Source organism: Stegostoma tigrinum, chromosome 23 (assembly GCF_030684315.1).
Source record: "Stegostoma tigrinum isolate sSteTig4 chromosome 23, sSteTig4.hap1, whole genome shotgun sequence".
Classification (NCBI taxonomy): domain Eukaryota; kingdom Metazoa; phylum Chordata; class Chondrichthyes; order Orectolobiformes; family Stegostomatidae; genus Stegostoma; species Stegostoma tigrinum.
Window position 1 is genome coordinate 19,272,532 of NC_081376.1, and position 20,026 is coordinate 19,292,557.

Here is a 20,026-nt window from a genome sequence, read left to right on the forward strand (position 1 = left end):
GCTGACACGAAAGGAGATTATCAATGAGGCTTGACCCGTGGAAACAGCAGAAATATGTAACCGCAAATTTCAAGGGAATTTATTTCCTAAGCTGGAGGACAGTTTCACTAGATTTTAACAAGATCCTATTTAAGGCAGTCAAATTCACAGTCTCAGAGCCAGAAATTAGATGTATCCATTGCCATGGTAACTACAAACTATTTAAATGCCCCCTTTTCTGCCAGAATACTACGTCTTCAGAAAAGTTGGCCATATCCAGAAAAATGCAATATGGTCTAGCGAAACAACAATGCCCCAGATTCTGGGAAAGCTCCAGAACATAGCCATGCAGCAGATCAAAGCCACTAAGCTCATTCAGGGGGCTGGAAATTCTTGAAGGGACACTTGATTAAGTGGTAACTGATGATGATGCTATGGAACAGGAAGGTCAAGGGTTATACTTAAACAAGGTGCAAGCAAAATAGCCCATTGAAAGTGAGTGTAGATATAATTCCAGTGCTCATTGTAGATGGAGATTCACAACTAGCTTTCATCGTTTATACATCTCCAGTCAGGTCCAGTTCATGTGGTGAACTGATCACCACACTTTGCTTTGAAGATGCTCTCATCCATCTCTTCCATTGGTTGGATAGCTTCACTATTTGTTTGATAACTCAGATATATTAGATTTGACACCATGAAGCAACTCTTGTACTCTTTAGCCATATCCTTGAAGTCAATATAGGATTTTGTTCTACCTTACCTGCTTATTTTCTGCCTCCCTGCCAATTACATCATCATCCAAGAAGCAGCATACTTCTTTTATTTCAGTTAGTATCTGATCCTTGATGCTTTAATGTAAGAGCTGGAAACACCCTAAACGTCATCCCTTCTCTAGAACTCTGTGTACTACTCTGTGACAAACAGTTCCTTGTTCTTGACAGCTAATTAGAATTAGAAATGTACCTTTGACAAATTATCTTACTGAACACCTTCCCATTTGCTAAATTAGAAAGCAAATCTTCACCAGTAGGCAGTGGGTATGTATAAGGTTTAATCATATTTGGTTCAAAGAAGGGAGGACTATGCAGCTGTAGTACAGCTTCTGAGATTGCTGTTGATTTAGATGGCCTGCCAGTAATATACTAAATACTGCAAGACCGCAGATCATGCAATTGTGGGTGGTCTTTTACAGATTTCCCATAAAACCGGATTCATTTCTAGTCACCAAGTTACTTGAGGATTACTTTATGTACATAAATAACATGCCAGAGAAATTAGTGATAAAATTCATAGGGAAATAATGCTCAATATAGTGCTCAATTATGTGATGAATGGCTGGCCTGAAGAGTGTCTCTGGCCTGAAGAGTGTCTTCATGAGGATTTAGAAGAGAATCTCTCACACACAAAAAAAAACTGGTGACTCCAGTGAGGTTTAACAGCCATTAAGAGTCAAGATCAAGGTTAAGAGAGAGATCGTTACCAGAACTTCATCAACAGAACATGAAGATAGTCCATATGAAAATAGCAAAAACTAATTTTGGTGTCCAATTTGTAGATAAAGATATTGAACAGTTGGTGAAAGTGTTACATGTGGCCCAGTATGAGTAATGATACAACGAAAATTCCTTTCATTCCATGGTCAACACATATAAAGTATGGATACGTGTGAAGGTTGAATTCTTTTAAGTGGCAAGGAAAGAGTGCTTTGTTTTTATTGACGGCTAAAGCAAGTCAATAAATTTTGAGTCTACATCCAATGCCACAAATGTCAAAATCATTTCAGTTTTGAGAATCTGCTTTGCAATTTACAGGTTGTCAAAGGTGCTGGTGTCAGAAAATGATTTACAGTTTATGTCAGAAGATTTTGACATATTTTACCGTAATACTTCAATCAAACAGTCACTATCACCACACCACCCAGGATTAAATAGTACAGTGGAAAGAAAATACAGATTGTGACTAGATCATTGCATAAGTATTTGACAGACAACAGGCGAGATATTGTTCTGTTCAGCGCTGTCTACAACGCATCATTCACTTCACGAGTCATGAACTTAGGACATGATTTACTTTAAGTTTGACATCAATAGCAAAACAAGTGTCATGTCCAGGGGACATGAAGGACATTATAAATGATTGAGAAACTATACTTTCCTTTTGTTTAAAAATAAGAACAAAACAACAGATCAGCAAATGCAGAACAACAAAAGCTAGTCACCCCTGTGCAACATTGCAACTATTATGGTGTTGGCACATTGAAAGCATCAAGAAAAAGGAAGGACAAACTCACAAATCTCTAGTACCAAAAACACACATTGAAACCAATTATATGGCTTTTAGCACCTCTGCGAGCAGTCTGTCTGTCTCATGTATTCAACAGATTTTGACCCAAAAAGTTGAAAAACCTCTATCAACTTGAACAATAGGTGTAAAAAGCTATTAGGAAATGTTAACTTTTACAGCAAGAGGATTTGAGTACAAGAACAGTGGAGTCTTGCTTCAATTGTATAGGAACTTGTTAGACCACATCTGGAATACCGTGTGCAGTTTTGATGCCCTTAGCTCAGTTTATTTTAACAAGTTAAACGTGCCAGTCAGATTTCACCAGCCACAAAAGCAATAGATCAGATTAAGAGCTAGGTCTTTCTTAAAGGTTAAGCCTCATTGAAATCTGTTTCTAAAATGATTCCTTGTATTCACCTTAAAGACAAACTGGTTTACTGTCTCTAAGTCCCACCTCGCTGTGTGATCTGTAGCTTTGAAAAAGTTGTATAGGTCCTGTCTTCAGCCATCTCATTCTCCCAAAAACTAAATCCTTGATTCAGGAATGCCTCCCTCACTGGATTCTGATATTTACACAAATTGATTATGATGCTTCTGGTTTCAACATGCACAGATATTAAGTTTCTTTCTTTCCTGTATCTTTGCCCTGCGCATATGAAGTTGTGAAGACAGTCTTGGGCTTGAAATTGTAAGCAAATAATTCTCTGGGTATATAAAAACTTTATCAATTTTGCTGGGTATCATTTCAAACACTGACTTCACAAACAGACATTTGGAAGACTGCATGTCACTTTAAAAATTGTCTTCGTCTGACAATTCTGCATCAGGAAACAGCCCTGTCAAAATAAAAGCCCTGATTGGAAATCCTCTCAGAAATAGGAAGCTCTCTTCTTTTGTACCTTTGACTACAAATGTTGCTTAATATTGGTAAGACAGTGGATTTATCTTTCAAAATTAAAAAGTGATTCACTTTTTTTAAGCTATGGATTCTATGCTGTCAATAAACTTCCAGTTTCTTTTTGACCTTTAATTTCTTCCTGACATTTGCTTTCAGCTATTGGAGGATTTGGACATTAGGTGGTTTCCCAGGCTCTGTCTTATTGAGACACTGAAAGTGCAGCCAGATGGAGATTATTAACTGGTATCTTCCATCAGTCATATGTGTAAACCAAACTGCTGTATGGATCCAGAATTATTCCACAGATATAACCTGTATTATGCAATTACACCACACAATGTTTTCTCTCCCATCTATCCGCTCCTCCCACCTCACTGACCAATCCCCACCACCACCTAGCTACAGTCACCTTTACTAGTTTCATCCCCGCCTCCTTGACCTGTCTGTCTTCTCTCCCACCTATCCGCTCCACTATCTACCTATCATCATTGCTCCCCCCCTCTCTATTTATTTCAGAGCCCCCTTATTCTCCCCCATTTCTGAAGAAGGGTCCCAACCCAAAATGTCAGCTTTCCTGCTCCTCTGATGCTGCCTGTACTGACGAGGCTAGCATTTATTGCCCCTTCCTAATTGCTGAGACAGCAGTTAAGAGTCAATCACCTTGCTATGAGTCTTGTGTCACATACAGGCCAAACAAGGTAAGGACAGTAGTTTCCTTCCCTAAGGGCATGAGCAAGGACACTAGTGAATACTGCATCCACTGTACCCGGTGTGGCTTCCTCTACTTTGGGGAAACCAAGCGGAGGCTCGGGGACCGCTTTGCAGAACACCTCCGCTCGGTTCGCAATAAACAACTGCACCTCCCAGTCGCAAACCATTTCCACTCCCCCTCCCATTTTTTAGATGACATGTCCATCATGGGCCTCCTGCAGTGCCACAATGATGCCACCCGAAGGTTGCAGGAACAGCAACTCAGATTCCGCTTGGGAACCCTGCAGCCCAATGGTATCAATGTGGACTTTACCAGCTTCAAAATCTCCCCTTCCCCCACCGCATCCCAAAACCAGCCCAGTTTGTCCCCTCCCCCCACTGCACCACACAATCAGCCCAGCTCTTCCCCTCCACCCACTGCATCCCAAAACCAGTCCAACCTGTCTCTGCCTCCCTAACCTGTTCTTCCTCTCACCCATCCCTTCCTCCCACACCAAGCCGCACTTCCATCTCCTACCTACTAACCTCATCCCACCTCCTTGACCTGTCCGTCTTCCCTGGACTGACCTATCCCCTCCCTACCTCCCCACATATACTGTCCCTTCCACCTATCTTCTTTTCTCTCCATCTTCGGTCCGCCACCCCCTCTCTCCCTATTTATTCCAGAACCCTCACCCCATCCCCCTCTCTGATGAAGGGTCTAGGCCCGAAACATCAGCTTTTGTGCTCCTGAGATGCTGCTGGGCCTGCTGTGTTCATCCAGCCTCACATTTTATTATCTTACACTAGTGAAGCAGACAAGTTTGTCCAACAATCTAATGTGCCACAATGCATGGTCGTTATCAGATTTTTAATTCCAGATTTTTTAAAAATCAAATTCAAAGTCTATCATCTGCTATGGCAGAATTTAAATCCCCAGAACATTACATGGGTGTCTGGATTAAAAGTCTAGCAATCTCCCACTCAGCCACTGTTTCTCCATATTTATAGAGGGAAGGTCAGAAAGATGGGTAACACTTCACATTCTGCTTAAGGGAAGATTTTAAAAGTATCTTATTTTAAATGATGTAAGTGATGAAGGAACTGAAGATGATCCTGACACGGCCAGCGTTAGTTGTATAACATTAGGCGAGATAGCAGAAGCATGATCACAGACCAGAGTCAATTATTGCAGAGCTGGACAAACACAGCAGATCACACAGCATCAGAAACGCAGGAAAGTCAACATTCTGGGCTGAAAACTTTTGTCATTTGTCCAGCTCCACATTTATTGACTCTGGCTTCTAGCATCTGCAGTCCTTACTATCTCCATGATCACAGACCAGTTGGACGAACTAAACAGTTTCCGTACCTTATGTTCTGTTATTAATTTATGTAATACATGACTGGCCTCATAGCAGCTCTGATGCCTCAGTTACTGTGCACATGTTGCAGATGAAATAGTTCAAAACTTGAAAACTCCCCATACAGAACTTTGTCCTCCGAAAGAGATCAGCTGATCTTAGCCAAGTGGCACTATGAATGTTACAAATGACATTACCTTCCCCAAATGATGGACATATGTCAGGCAGGGATCACAATGACTGGCCATGATCCAGTTTGCTCCACTATCCCCTCAAAAAGCATGAATGCAGATATATTTGGGTGGCAACAGAATTGAGGGTACAGTTGCAAGCCATTCAGTGAAATGGGCTGACATTTATTGTCTAAGTTGACATGGTAGAGCAAACACCTGAAAGAGGTATTTGTTACACATTTGTAAAGCTGCATTCCAGGATGTCTATCAGTCAATTACTTCAAATAGGAAGTGCTGAAAATGTGATGGAAGTGGTGGGGAAACGATTCTAAACAAAAAATCAACAAGAACAATATGTAATTATTTTGTTCTTTTAAATGCAGTGTCCCAATGTACTTCACAAAGTGCAATTCACTTTTCTATGCAAATTGGTATGCAGTACAGCTACAGAGTGTAGAACGACTACCTAATTTCTTTGTCTTGTTTAAAGATGCATGTGGCATATTTCCAAATTTTGTTCCCTGAACTCCCAGCACCAAGATTGTTCACAGTCAATTGGTCCCAGTGAATTGCACTTCAGTTCCAAGCCTAATAACCGCCTTTTATCAGCTTTGCTGCACAAATAATTTCAGATAGCACATTAATCAGACAACAGATTCCAACAAAGCATACAATAAGTATGGCAATGTGCATGTAATTAGCTAGTCAGAGGAACTCAGCAATAAAAGAATGGTCATTTTATATAATTCGGTCAAAACGCAAATTAAATTTAATGCACTTTTTGAGAGCTCAGCATAATCAAATATTAATTTGGAATATGCTATGGGCTCGATGGATAAAGGGTCTATCACAATCTTCCATGTTCCCTGAGTAGGCAAAGTAGTCCATTCTCACTCAATTTAATTGCACTAATCGCATTATTCACAACATAACAGATAAAACAGGGCCTTGTGAGAAGCAGCATTCTCTAATTAGATTAATCATTTTCAATCTGGAAGAAATCAAGCACCAATTGAATTATCTCGTAATTTATAGGAAACCTGAAGTTCTGTCGGATAAGGTTATGGTTTAACTGTGTTACATGTTGGAATAGCTCACCTAACATGTCATCTTGATGTCTGGTCGCAGTACTTCCCGATTCAGTACCTCCAACCTGCCAAGGCAGCAGGTGGGAAGCCAAATTGTTTTAAACTATAATGCAAATACAAAAACGCGGTGAAACTTAGAGAGATACATCCCTCTGCTGGAGGTAGAATTATTAACACAGAGATTCCACCATAGGTCGTCCATCAATTTAAGTTGCTTAGGTCATTAGTTCAATTTCAGCTTGGAGGAGCAGCTGTCTGCATGAGTCAACACAGTGAGGAGCTGGAGGAACACAGCAGGTCAGGCAGCATCACAGGAGGAGGGAAGTCAACATTTTGGGTCGGGACCCTTATTCAGAGCTGTCTGCATGAGCTGTACATTCCAAGATTCAGGGATGGGTGCAAAGGAAGTACTGAAGATGGAGCTGCCACTGCAAAGGCTCAACGGGAAAAGGTCGCTGTCTAAAGACCTTTCAGCCATGGTGGACCTGGAAATGGTTGAACCACTCAGCTAAGTCTAATGAGGAATGCACATAATGAACATCAAGTGCACTGAAATTGTATGGTATTAAATTGGAACACTGTGTCAGAGAAAAGTTTATTTCCATATTATTTACTGCAATTTTCAAATTGAAATGTTTATTCATTGGTTGGCATGTCTAACATAGAATGTATATTGCAAATATTGATACTGTTACAACTAAATTAAAACACCTAAGGAACATGGAGTCTGGAGACAAGCTGAATTTTATTGCACCTTTTTTAACTTTTAAGTCATGTTTACAAATTTGTGAAGCCGGAATCTTTTATTAGCCGGCGGGGGGGGGAATCAGCCATTATTCAATTGGCAACACTGTTGCTCACATCACAAGGTTGTGGATCAGCCTGGATTAAATGGCAAAGCAGATTCAATGAGGCAAACGGCCTAATTCTGCTCCTCTATCTAATTCAAAAAACGACTCCAAAGCTTGAAAACAAAACTCAAGGCTGTCACTTCAGTGCAGCGCAGAGGGGGCTTCACACGACTAAAGGCAATATCTTTCAGATGGGACATCAAACTGAGGTTCTTTTTTCTCTCTCAGGTTGTAAATTATTCCATGGTACTTTTAAAGAGTGTCAGGGAAGTTGATCACAACATGCTGGTAAACAGTTGTCTTTCAATCCATACTACAAGAACAGAATTAGTAGATTGTCACATATTAATGTTTGTCAGGGTTTGCTGTGTGCAAATTCGCTACCGTGTTTCCAACAACAGTAGTGATACTACAAAATTGCTTTGGGACAGTGTGTGATCATAAAGTGAGGTACATTAGAAAACGTATTTTCTTTGCAAAAGTTTGTTTTGTTTCTATTGATCTTTTTCAGGTTTACATATAGATTTAAATGGTGGAGTAGACTTGATGAGCCGAATGGCCTTACGTCCACTCCTATGTCTTATGGTCTTATAAAAGATCCTTTCGTTTGTGGAAAAATCTTTCATCCAGACCGAGAACAACTTATGTTTTAAAGGAAGCCAATTAATCTAAGCTTTCACGAATTACCAAATCAGTTGATTAATTACTGTGAGAACAAATAATAATGCAATACATATACACACACATTAGAAATAAGAGGTGAGACAAAAAGATAAGAAAGTGTTAAAAAGGTTGTACGATCAGTCTGCGAATTGTTCATGAACAAGATAATTGAATGTTTCAGCTGTTGCAATGGAAGTTAGCAGTAACATTAACATGATAACAGAACAGTTGATTTTTGACGTTCTTAGTTTTGTGGACTGATGGAAGTTCCTTCATCCTGATTCCTATTTTTAAAACTAGTTTGCAGAGTGAGTGAGGGTTTTCCAGCACTAAGGAGTGACTGGGAGACAGTTCTTCAACTGTGATCTTCAGAGTACACTGACATTTGAACGCAGGCTGATGCACCCAAAAGATGGTCCACTCCGGCTGAGTTGAAACTGGTTTTTTAAAACCCCTGCTCTTGTGTAGACTTCAAAGAGAAAATATGTGTCTGTAAGTTTGGGACATAATCCTGCTGTTGAGCCAGGGTCGTCTGCCCCTCATTATCGTTATAGTTAAAACAGATCACAGTCCAATCTGAAGTTTCTTTCACATCTTCAAGTGCTATATTCCACAATCCTCTTTTTCACTACTTCAGTGGACACATTTCCTCTACACCTGCAGTTATCTTGTCTCTGCAGCAATCCTCATCGAAAGAAATATATTTTGTAATTAAGGCCGAATAAGCCTGTTGCATTTTGGATTTCTGAAGTATTTTTGGCCTTAAAATCTCTGTGAATCTCAAATCAACCATCACATGCCTGTCCAATTAATACAGCACCTTCAGCATAGTAAGATACACTGACACTCCACAGCAGCAGAATCAAACAAATTTGACGTTGAGCCACAAAAGGGAAGGTGACTAAAGTCTTAGCTGAAGTGGGAGGGTTTCAGAACATCTCAAAGGGGAAAAGAGAGGCAAAGGGATAGAAAAGTTTGGGGAGAAAATTTTAGAGCTGAGCTTCTCGGCAGCTAAAGTCTTAGCTGTTGATGGTAGAGTTATGCTAACATTTCTTCCAAGGAGCATAGTCTATGTTGTTGTACCAAATACATGCAAGACTTCAATGTTGCTGTCAAATCTTGGGAGGCAAATGCCATCAAATGCCATCATTGGTATTACGAGAAAAAAACTATACCCAAATTCTATTTTCTTTCACATCTAGCCTTCAATGAGAGTTTTTCTTATCTTTCTCCACTTCACCTTCACTATTTCAATCAACAGTGTTTCTCTTAACTACTCTATCTGTTTTCGTCAATTTCCAAATACAGCTTGGTGTCAGCTCTGGCTCATTAGTAGGGGGTCTCACTTCTGAGTTGGAAGAATATGGGCTCAAGTTCTGTTCAATAATTCCTCATTTGTCTAGCTTTCACTGCTGGATATCTCAACATTCTTTTCATTTCTCTGTGTTTATTTCGAGAATACTGTTCCTCACTTCCTCTCTCATAAGTCTATGAGACATTGCAGTGATTTAGAGTTGCTATAGCAATGGCATGGGGTACTTTAAAAAGGATTATTTTGGCAAATATGTACAAATGCAACTTCAGCTGATCTCATTCCTGACTATTTTCCCTGCCAATCTCACTAGTAATTTGCTATCAGCTGTGCCCATCAGGGAATATTGTATTTTTTAGAAAGATTTACTTTATATTTGTATCAGGAAGAATGACATAATGAAAAAAAATCCAATGCTTCCGTGTTTAACAAAAGCTTAGGTTTAAATCAGCACCACCTCTTTCATCATATATCACTGTGCCACAGGACTATAAGGTACTGATAATGGAATAGTCAATGGTAGCTATGGGGCCACAAATTCCCAGACTACATCTGGTGAATCATAAACTGCATGGGCTAGCGCTCTAGGAGAGACTTGTGAAAGGCAAATGGAGCCAGAGCACTTGGCTGGAATTATGAGGAATGGTGATAGAGATCAGAAAAGGAGGGCCCGCCACATGGTTTCGAACTCTTCAGCATTGTTTGAAGTTTACAGGGATTGAAGATTCAAGCAGTGAAAAATCACTAGACCACCAAAATAATTATAACATTTTCCCCATTGCGTTTGAAGAATTTCTCATTAATTATAGAAATGTTGACGAAAGACTGTACACTGTGAGATGGTTGGAGTTTGTAAAAAAAATGAACGGATTATACAGCTCCTCAAGCTTGCTCTGCAATTCAACATGATCAAGGCTAATCTTTGGCCTCAACACTACTTTTCTGCTGACTCCCTAATGTCACAATTCGTTAGAAACCAAAAATCTGTCTGTCTATCTTAAGGCTTAAAGATATTCAACAATGGAGCATCCACAAAGATCATGCAGAGGGAATCCTAAAACTTGCAATCTTTTGAATGAACAAATTTATCTTTATTTTGGTTTTAAATGAGAACCATTATCCTGAGACTGTTCCCCTATTGATTAGCTCAGTTGACCAGATGATTTGATAGTGATGTAGAATGACAGCAGCACAGATTCAATCCCCATACCAGCTGTTGTTATTGTCAGAGGCCTGTCTTCTCACCTTGTCCTGCACTCGTCAACTGCATCTCTCTTTCTCTCTCTCTGTCTAATGACTGTTAGTTTCAACAATCTTTTACGAACTACCACTAATCACCATGACATCCATGCAAACTTTGTGCTCCTTACATAAGTGCACCCGAGCCTCATTGAATGCAAACAGTTAAAAGTTACATGCCTATTAAAAACTCTTCTGCTTTTCTATCTTTACCACCAAAATGAGTAACTTATCCCTTTTACCATTATATTCAATCTGCATCTTGTTGCCCATTTAGTTTCCCTATCATAAACTTTACAGCTTTTTGTCCCCTTGACAGCTTGCGTTCCCATCTAGCTACGTACTGTCAACAAACCTTACTCTACATCTCGTCATCTAATTGCGTAACATCGATTGTGCACAGCCAATCACATTCCATTAGTTACAATGTGCCAGCTTGAACATGTCTCATTTACCCACTTTTTGCTTCCTACATATAAACATATTCTTTGTTCATGCTAAATATTATCCACCAAGTCCATTAACTCTCACCTTGAACATTAATTTTTTGTATGATAATTATTTAATGCCATGTGGAATCTCACATTCATTGGATTGATTGATTGACTGGTTCCCCATTGACTACCCTACCCGTTATATACTCTCCAGAAAACAAATTTATCAAACAAAACTTACCTCTTGTAAAATATGCTGACTTTGTATGAACATACTAGTATTTTTTAAATGTATTGTTAAAACTTCCTTAATAACATATTCCAGCATTTTCATGACAACTGGTCTCAGGCTAAAGTTCCTAAAGTTGCCCGAAGTTCCCTACTGTCTCTTTCCCGCCTTTCCTGAATAGAGGTTTTATGTTTGCCTTCTTCCAATCTACAGGACAATCTAGGGAATTTTAGAAAATCATAACAAGTGTATCCAGGTCTGGAGAAGATACCTCATTTTTAACATTGCTTAGAGAACTTCAGTTTTAAAGGGTTATAGAAAATTGATTTTTTCCTGCTTGCTGTAAGCACCTGGAGTGGCTTCTTTAAAAGAGACAATCAAAGATACAGTATGGAAAGAAAATCCTCTTGTTGAGTTCAGGGCAAATGGTATTGGTTTTGAAAGAACTCCAAGTCAGTGACATAACAAGTTGCTATTTCCTGAGCAAGTGGCATCTGCTAGACCTGAGAGAAAACCTTACAATCTAGAACAACAGACTCCAGAACATCTATGCTGCCTTCAAGAATAATTCATTGGGCAAGTGTTTCTTTTACCAGAAAGCCAGCTCTGCAGAGAAGTCTGTTTTTTTTTCAGTGATAATGGGAACTGCAGATGCTGGAGAATCCAAGATGACAAAGTGTGGAGCTGGATGAACACAGCAGGCCAAGCAGCATCTTAGGAGCACAAAAGCTGATGTTTCGGGCCTAGACCCTTCATCATTCTCCTTTTCAGAATAATGTGTGTGCGCGCGCGCATATGTATGGGAATATTTAGAAGGGTGACCATTTATGCTTCTTTCTCAAATGGCTGTATAGTTAATCAATTATTGTGCCTTTATTGAATAAGCTTTATTTTGATAATGAACCAATAACGGTGTTTTTAAGCAACCTCATTGATAGATCTTGTTGTTTCAAACCTGACATAGAAAATCTATTAAATAGGCCATCCTGATAACTGATGAAAGTGTTTTTATTTAATGTTGTGACCTATGGAATAATGGACTAAAGTGACAGTGCACTCTCCCATTTCAGTCATAAGACCATGTTTGCCATTGCTTTATTGCTGGTGGTAGTAATTACCTTAAGTGCCCCACTCTTGTTGGACACTTGATTACCACCTAATTTTGGTATGTCATTTGTGTTTTTTTTACGATGAAAATAATGAATTTGAGTCTCTGATGAAGGGTCTCGGCCCGAAACGTCAGCTTTTGTGCTCCTGAGATGCTGCTGGGCCTGCTGTGTTCATCCAGCCTCACATTTTATTATCTTTACTGTAGTTAATCTCATTTTATTTACATATAAAAAATCTTGTAGTTTGTTTTTATATTCCTCGTTAGTTTACTCCCCTGTTAATTTTTCCCTTTTTATTAACCTTTTGTTGGTCTTTTGTTAGTCTCCAAAACACATACAATTTTCAGGTTTAGTCCTTTCTTGTAACATTAGTAACCTCTTCTTTTAATCTAAGACTATCCTCAACTTTCCTAATAAATCACGGATTGATCTTCTTGCTGATTTTAGTGGAAGGAAATGCATTTTGTTGAACACATAAGAATTGTTTCTTTAAAATTTTCTGAATGTTTGTAATCAGCCCTCTGGGAATATGTCCAATCACAGCTGGCAAATTCCGGACTCAGAATAAACAAAGTGGGTATCACGCATAGGATAAGAATTAATAGAGAGATGGGACAATCAAGTGATTGACATAAAGACAAAGTGCTGGAGCAATTCAGCAGGCCAGACAATATTTGAGGTGAGAGAAACAACGTTCCCATTTCAAGTCAAGTTCGACTCTTCATGTCAATTGAAGTCATATCAGACTTAAGCAGTTAAATCTGTTTCTCTCTCTATAGATGCTTCAGTGTGGTGGGCCCAGAGTTGAGTTTGAGTCCAGTTCAAGACCCAGCAGCTTCAGTGGACTCATGGAGGCAATGATGTCGGTTGGAGGCAAGGTGGTGCCAAAGAATGGCAACACAGTTCCAGCGATGGCATCGCAGCTGAGCTCAGGTACCTGATAACAATGTGCAGGGACTCAAGTCACCTGAGTGTTCACAGACTGAAGAATGGACTTGGTGGCTTTGTTTTTCCTGGCAGCGAAGACTCATGGCGAAGCGATGTGGACGTTTCCTTTTCCTTTGGCTGGTTCTTTTATTTCTGCTTCCGTTTTTAATCCTGTCTTTTGAATACTGAGATAGCACTTGAGAATAGTGACTTTGTACACTATTCGCTGTACTAATGTATTCCTATACTTGAGTACACATGACAATAAAACCTAAATCGCTGCCAGATTGGTTGAGTTTCACCAGCACTGTTTTTATTTCAGATCTTTAGCATCTACAGCATGTTGTTTTTAAGTAAGAAATAAATACATTAGATTGGTGGTGGGTTGAACTTCCTTGCAATAATATTGTTGAGATGCAGATTAAAAAGCATTTCTCGCAACATGAATTTGATTATGATTGGAGTGATGTTGTTGGAATGGACCAATCAGAAATTGGAGGTCCACTACAAAAAAGTAACACTATTATACATCCAGGATTTTCTTTTAAATGTAGATTAAAATCGGCCATTAAGTTGCTTTCAACTCAATTCCACAACATTTAAAAGGCTGATCTCTATTACAGTTTTATAAGAGCAGCTATTAAAAAAAATGATATGAATAAAATAAACATAAATCCATGAACTCGGAACAGAAACACTTAACATAAAATGCTCTCAGATTGAAAAGTAGTTATCAAGCAGCTGAATGGCTGTCTTGCCAACATACAGTACTCACATCAGTCTTTGCAAACAATGAAAAGACTTTAGCAAGGAGATAGAATGTAAGAAATGCTGACTACAGTGCTTAAATAATACATTTAAGCAACCACATCCACCAGTACCCCACCTGACAGCAAGAGCTTAAATTGCCGTAAAACCTGCAAAAATGCCTTCAGCAAATACATGTAACAATACTGGTTCTTAAAATTCCGTGAGCAGCAGCATGCTGCTGTAGTCTACAACTGCAGTCAAAACCTGCATAATATATGCATCTCATTATACAAGTAACTTCTACTTAGACGATAATAGCCAGGAGTAAAAAGCAACCATCGACTCTTAGTGAATATGAACTACTGAAGAAAGAAGAAATGAGTTGTACATCTAACAAACCACAGCAATAACCATTACAGAGTCCCATTTACTCTTCCACTGAGTATAATTCCAAACCATAATCTTGCAGCCATTTTGTGCAATTCGTTTTTCTCACTGTGCAGAGTAACAGACCACTCCAATTATTATTAGCACAGTCTTAGAGATTGATTTCTGCTCTAACAATAATAGCCTCATTAAATGGACAAATTACTGAGCCTTGGATGCAAAACGTTTTCTCGTTGCTGAAAGGCCATTTGTCAAGACATTTAAGCTTTTTTGAGCATTACTGAGTAGCAATTTCCTGGTGTGGTGACTTGCCACAGGAGTTTTTGGAGCCAGTTATTGCAGGAATGAGCAGCCAAGTCTTGAATGACGCAACACTGCGTCTTCATTAATATGATTAATCATGCTTATAACCTAATTGAGCATTATCATTGTCTTAAAACAAAAACAATAGGTCTCTCAGAAACTTCTCCAAATGTGTCTCATTCAATAAATCACTGTGAAGTGTACTAATGTTATGTTGGCAAGCGAAGTAGCTATTTTGCACACACAAAGATCCCACAAGAAACCATGAAATGAACAATAAGCTGACTAGTTTCTGCAACATTTAGTTGGCATCAGAGTTTGTCTCAATTACTTATAGCTTTGTGGAACTTTTATTTTCCAGAACAGTTAGCTTATTGACTCATCTGAAGGATAACTGGAGCAGGTTAATAAGAGAAGCTTAAACCCCTGAACATTTCATTTTTTTGCACTTGCTTCTTCAGTGTGATGAATGTAGCTCTTTCTTAGTTCTTCATTAGTGTGTCAACCAATTTCAGTTGTAACTCAAAGTCAGAACAGCCCTTTCCCATGGATAAAGCACGCTAGCTTCTTGGCAAAGGTCCAATTCCAAGAAATAGTCTTGCAGCCAGAATTTAGCATGCTTTAAATAAAAAGTCAGCAATATTAAGTCATATAAACATATTTAACATCTGAATTTGGCATTATTTTAATGGAATCTTCATTTGGTTTTCTTACAGTTGATGCTATGCCATCTTCAACAAACTCTAAAGGAATCTACATCAATGTTAGACATCTGGTATACTTTGATTTTTTTTCAACAGCACAGCTCAATTGAAACATTCAAAATGTTTAATTTTACTGGGTTTCTAAATGTCTTCTTTCTAACATCTGCCAAAATACTTGCAATAGGCAGGACCACAAAAATACATGAACTGATTTATCCAAAGGTTTATGTGCAGATGGGAGTTAAAAGGTAGTATAATTTACATAACAGTTTTTTTTTGGGTGGTAATTAAGTCTGTAAGACTCCTTTCATCATCATCCAGCCCTCAATTATTTTATCCTTTCTCATTTACGAAGTTTCACACCACCAGTCAGAATGACTCAATTTTGGGCATCTATAGAATGCCATGTAAATCCGCAGCTGAAAATTACGCAAAAGCTGGCTAAGGAATTGCAGTTTAACTGATCTTCTCATCTTCCTATTTGGCTTAGCAGCAGGTTAAAACTTCTGGCTCCCCAAGGAGATTTTGCTCAGCATCAACTGAATGCTTGAAATAAATTTGGAATTCAAATACACCTCAGGTTTATTCCTGGATCTACTATCCGATATGCAGTGACACCATACTATCAAAAGTCCTTTGCTGAAGTTATGTAATCCTCACAGAGACGTTCCAATCGAACACAATGAAACATGATAGCAATGAATTCCAAACATCATGGTCTAGCCACAATTTTGTAATACTTGTACTCAGACTGAAAGATCTCAGGATTATGACCCTAGAAATTCCAGGTCATAATCGGCAGTGCTTGACAGGTAAGAAATAAAAATGGAAATTGCACAATAACAATGGTCTGCTAAAGGCAACCTTAGCTCAATTTGTAAATTAGACACAAAACCGTATTTGCTGAATATGTTAATGACAGCAGACTGATACTGTACATTCTTTATAATTTATATTGACAGTTGTCCAATTTGGTCTCTTCAATTACTTCTATTATATGTAATTAGAATGTCAAAAGAACAATAGACTTAAATGACTGGATCAAACTGTTATTAACTGTAATCAAAAGTTCCCACATCCCTGCAGCTTTCCTATAATTGGATTTTTGACTCAAAGGGTCAGGGTCAATTTTTAACATATCTATTCAAGTTCACAACTAAATTCTGTGCTAGTCCAAACCTTGGTGCATATTATTTTGTTAAATTTCTTGCTTCCTTATGTCTCATTGAGACTAAGTGCAGAATGTGGTTTAAATGATAACAGTGCCTGAAAGATTATAGATTCACTGTTTAAGTGAACTAAGTTAACAAACAGTAGCACTCTATTGCGAATATGACACAATGTATCATATATTTGCCAGACTTTTGAAATTGTTTCCTTGAGAAGAAAATATAAAATTGCAATTAAAATGTCCAGTAGATCTGAAAGCAATACCTTTGTGCCATAAGAAATATTGCGTCACAACAGCTCAGAGGGCGTGGGTGCTCTGAACAAGGGTATCACTGCTTTGGGGTGTCTCGAGCATGTTTCCATTTACCAGGTAGGAACATAGGAGCAGGAGATCATTCAGCATCTCCAGCCACTCAATTTAATAATGAGTGATCTGTGATTTAACCCCACATACCTGCACTGATTTAGTAACTATTAACACCACCATTTTAAAATGTCAGTTTTGGAAATGTTCAATTTGCACATTCCTCTCAGCAGCTTTTTGGATACAGACTCCCAGCTATCTGTTACCTTGTGTGAAAAAGGCTTCCTAGCATCACTCTGGATGGCCTAGATCAAACTTAAGGATTGCACCTCATTAATCCGGACTTCCTCCAGCAGGAGACATAGTTTTTCCCCATCAACTTGTTTAAGAATATTTAACAAGAATGAGACCAGATCATCTTTAATCATCTACAATGATCTACAATCATCTTCAATGGAAAGCGAGTCTGGTCTCTGTAACCTCTTCCCATAATTTATCCCATCAAGGTAAGACTATTCCAACTACTGTACTGGCAAGCAATTCAGTAACACAGTTGCATCATTGTCAATCTCTGTACCAAGTTATGTGACCTGAACACGTCCAATTTACGAGGCAACAATATAGTGAGTTACAAGTTTACTGACAAAAATCAAACATGGGTTTGAATGCATGGTCTTTCGGAATATAAAGGCAAACATCAAGGTAGGTAATGAAGCCACAAAATTAACTATTGAGCCTCAGAAAAACTCCAAAATTGAGCTGAAATAGTAAATATGAAAGACTATTAGATCATTTAGCAAGGATCACATTTAATAGTTGACAAGTAATTAGAGTTCAGAAGCAGTAAAGAAAGTTGGGGAAAGACAGGGTTATAACAATCGGTCACGAAGCCATCACATCACAGGAGAAAGCCAATAGGCTTACAAACCTAAAAATATAAGCAGCAACAGAAGGACTAGGCAATTCAATCCCTTGAGCTTGCACTGCCATTCACTACGATCATGGCTAACCTCATCTCAGCCTCAACTCCACTTTCCCGTCTGTTCTCCATAGCCTTTCAATCCTCTCCTAATTAAAAATCTGCCCATTTCCTTAAATTCACTCAAAGTCCCAGCATTCACCACACTCCGGTGTAGTGAGTTCCACAGATTCATGACTCTATGACAGATGAAATTTCTCACTTCTTTTTTAAATCTGATACCTCTTATCCTAAAACGGCGGCCTCTTGTTTTAGATTGCACTGTCAGAGGAAATATCCACTTTATGTCCACTTCGTCAATCCCCTTTAGCATCTTATATTCCTCAATTAGATCTCCTTTCACTCTTCTATACTCTAGACAGTATAGGCCTAAGGCAATCAATCTGTCTTCACAAGACAAAATAACAAAGTGTGGAGCTGGATGAACAGAGCAGGCCAAGCAGCATCTCAGGAGCACAAAAGCTGACGTTTCGGGCCTAGACCCTTCATCCGGCTTCGCACTTTGTTATCTTCGATTCTCCAGCATCTGCAGTTCCCATTATCTCTGTTCACAAGACAAAACTTCATTTCCGGAATCAATCTAGCAAATGGGAAAACAAACAAGGGCAGGACTTACGCGGTTAATGGGAGGGTCTTGGGTAGTGCTGTTGAACAGACAGACTTAGGGATTCAGGTACATTGTTCTTTTAAAGTTGCGTTACAGGTAGGCAGGGTGGTTAAGAAAGCATTTAGCATGCTTGCCTTCATGGCTCAGATCACTGAATGTAGGAGTTGAGATGTCATGTTGAGGTGTTAGTGAGGCCACTTTTGGAGTACTGTATACAGTTCTGGTCACCCTGCTACAGGAAGAACATTGTTAAATTGGAAAGATTTGCAAGCATGTTGCAAGGGTTGGCAGGTTTGATTTATAAGGAGGGGCTGGGACATTTTTCACTGGAGTGGAGAAGGTTGAGGGGTGACCTTACAGACGATTATAAAATTATGAGGGGCATAGATAAGGTGAATAGCAAAGGTCTTTTCCCTAGTGCAGGGGAGTTCAAAACTAGGGGGCATATTTTTAATGTGAGAGGAGAAACATTTAAAAGGGACCTGAAGAGCAACATTTTCACACAGAGGGTAGTTCGTGGGTAGAATGAGCCGAGAGTCTGAACTGCAAACCTTTAAAGAGTCAACAGTTCCTCCAGCCTCTCAAGTGGGGCACTAGCTTGTGGATGACAGATACCCTGAAGATTCCTGAGCTTATTGTCGCTTGCTGCTTTTTTGGATGTCATGCCATTTACTCCTCTTGAGCAACAACTCTCTGTGGGATGACCACTTTCTACGATGCATGATTCGGGAAACTTTCATCTTCCCTGACCCGCGATAATGATTCCAGATAATTCAAGATCAGCAATTCAGAGGTGGATATCCTCATCAAATCATCAGTTGTTACACATCACCAAAACTCCTGAAACTCCTACGTCTATTATTTTTGGGCCTGAGCAGTCCCCAGTCTACCTCAGGTTACGTGGAAGGGGAAGGTGTCTCTAAGATTTGAAGAGGTGAAGCTAGCTGTCTCAAACACGTGAGTGGTTTTCTCCACAAATAGGACGCTACCATTAAGCCAAAAGGATAAATGTTGCCAAAGTTTAAATGTCAGTGTGGTATGTTACAGCAACTGGCAGATTGTATCAAACAACATGCCCTATTGACTACATGCAGCTGGCAGCATGCCACTCCTACTCAAAAAGCCTATGCTTGCAAGCCTCAGAAAATATATCCAACATTGGATGTGCTTCTGCTATTGGAAATGATTTCTTAAATCAATCAGATTTAAATAAACTCGTGAGAATCGCACCAAAAACCAGTTAAATAGCATGCCTGCAATGTGACGTATTTGCACGTGCCAATAATGCACAACCAATCAGCACCCACTTCACATTCTGTATAAAACGGAGTTCCTTTCCTCACCATCCATCCACCTCCCCGCCTCCCCACCAAGTCTTTCTTGCATCCTACTTTTGTTGAGTGCAGGGTGAGAAGCTGCAACTTCTAGTTACCTTACAGCAATGTTTAAATCCAGAGCCTGAGCACAAGCAGTCGTAGAAACCTTGTCTACACATGGCTGATCAAAATAGGGGGTGCTAAAATAATATAACAACGCTCTGTGTAAATATAAATCACAACCATAGTACCTACATACAGGTG

At 39.2% G+C, this 20,026-nt stretch overlaps 1 protein-coding gene and 1 long non-coding RNA gene across 8 annotated transcripts in view; one reads left to right on the forward strand and one right to left on the reverse strand.

The window, feature by feature from the left end:
- The window catches only part of LOC125462265 (uncharacterized), a 135,528-nt gene extending 122,033 nt beyond the window's left edge, over window positions 1-13,495 (forward strand). Inside the window, exon 3 of the long non-coding RNA XR_007249630.1 lies at window positions 13,095-13,495. This is a non-coding gene — a long non-coding RNA (uncharacterized LOC125462265). The remainder of the gene's footprint in view (window positions 1-13,094) is intronic.
- Window positions 1-20,026, reverse strand: part of mad1l1 (mitotic arrest deficient 1 like 1) — a 772,508-nt gene that overhangs the window by 230,556 nt on the left and 521,926 nt on the right. The window lies entirely within an intron of this gene.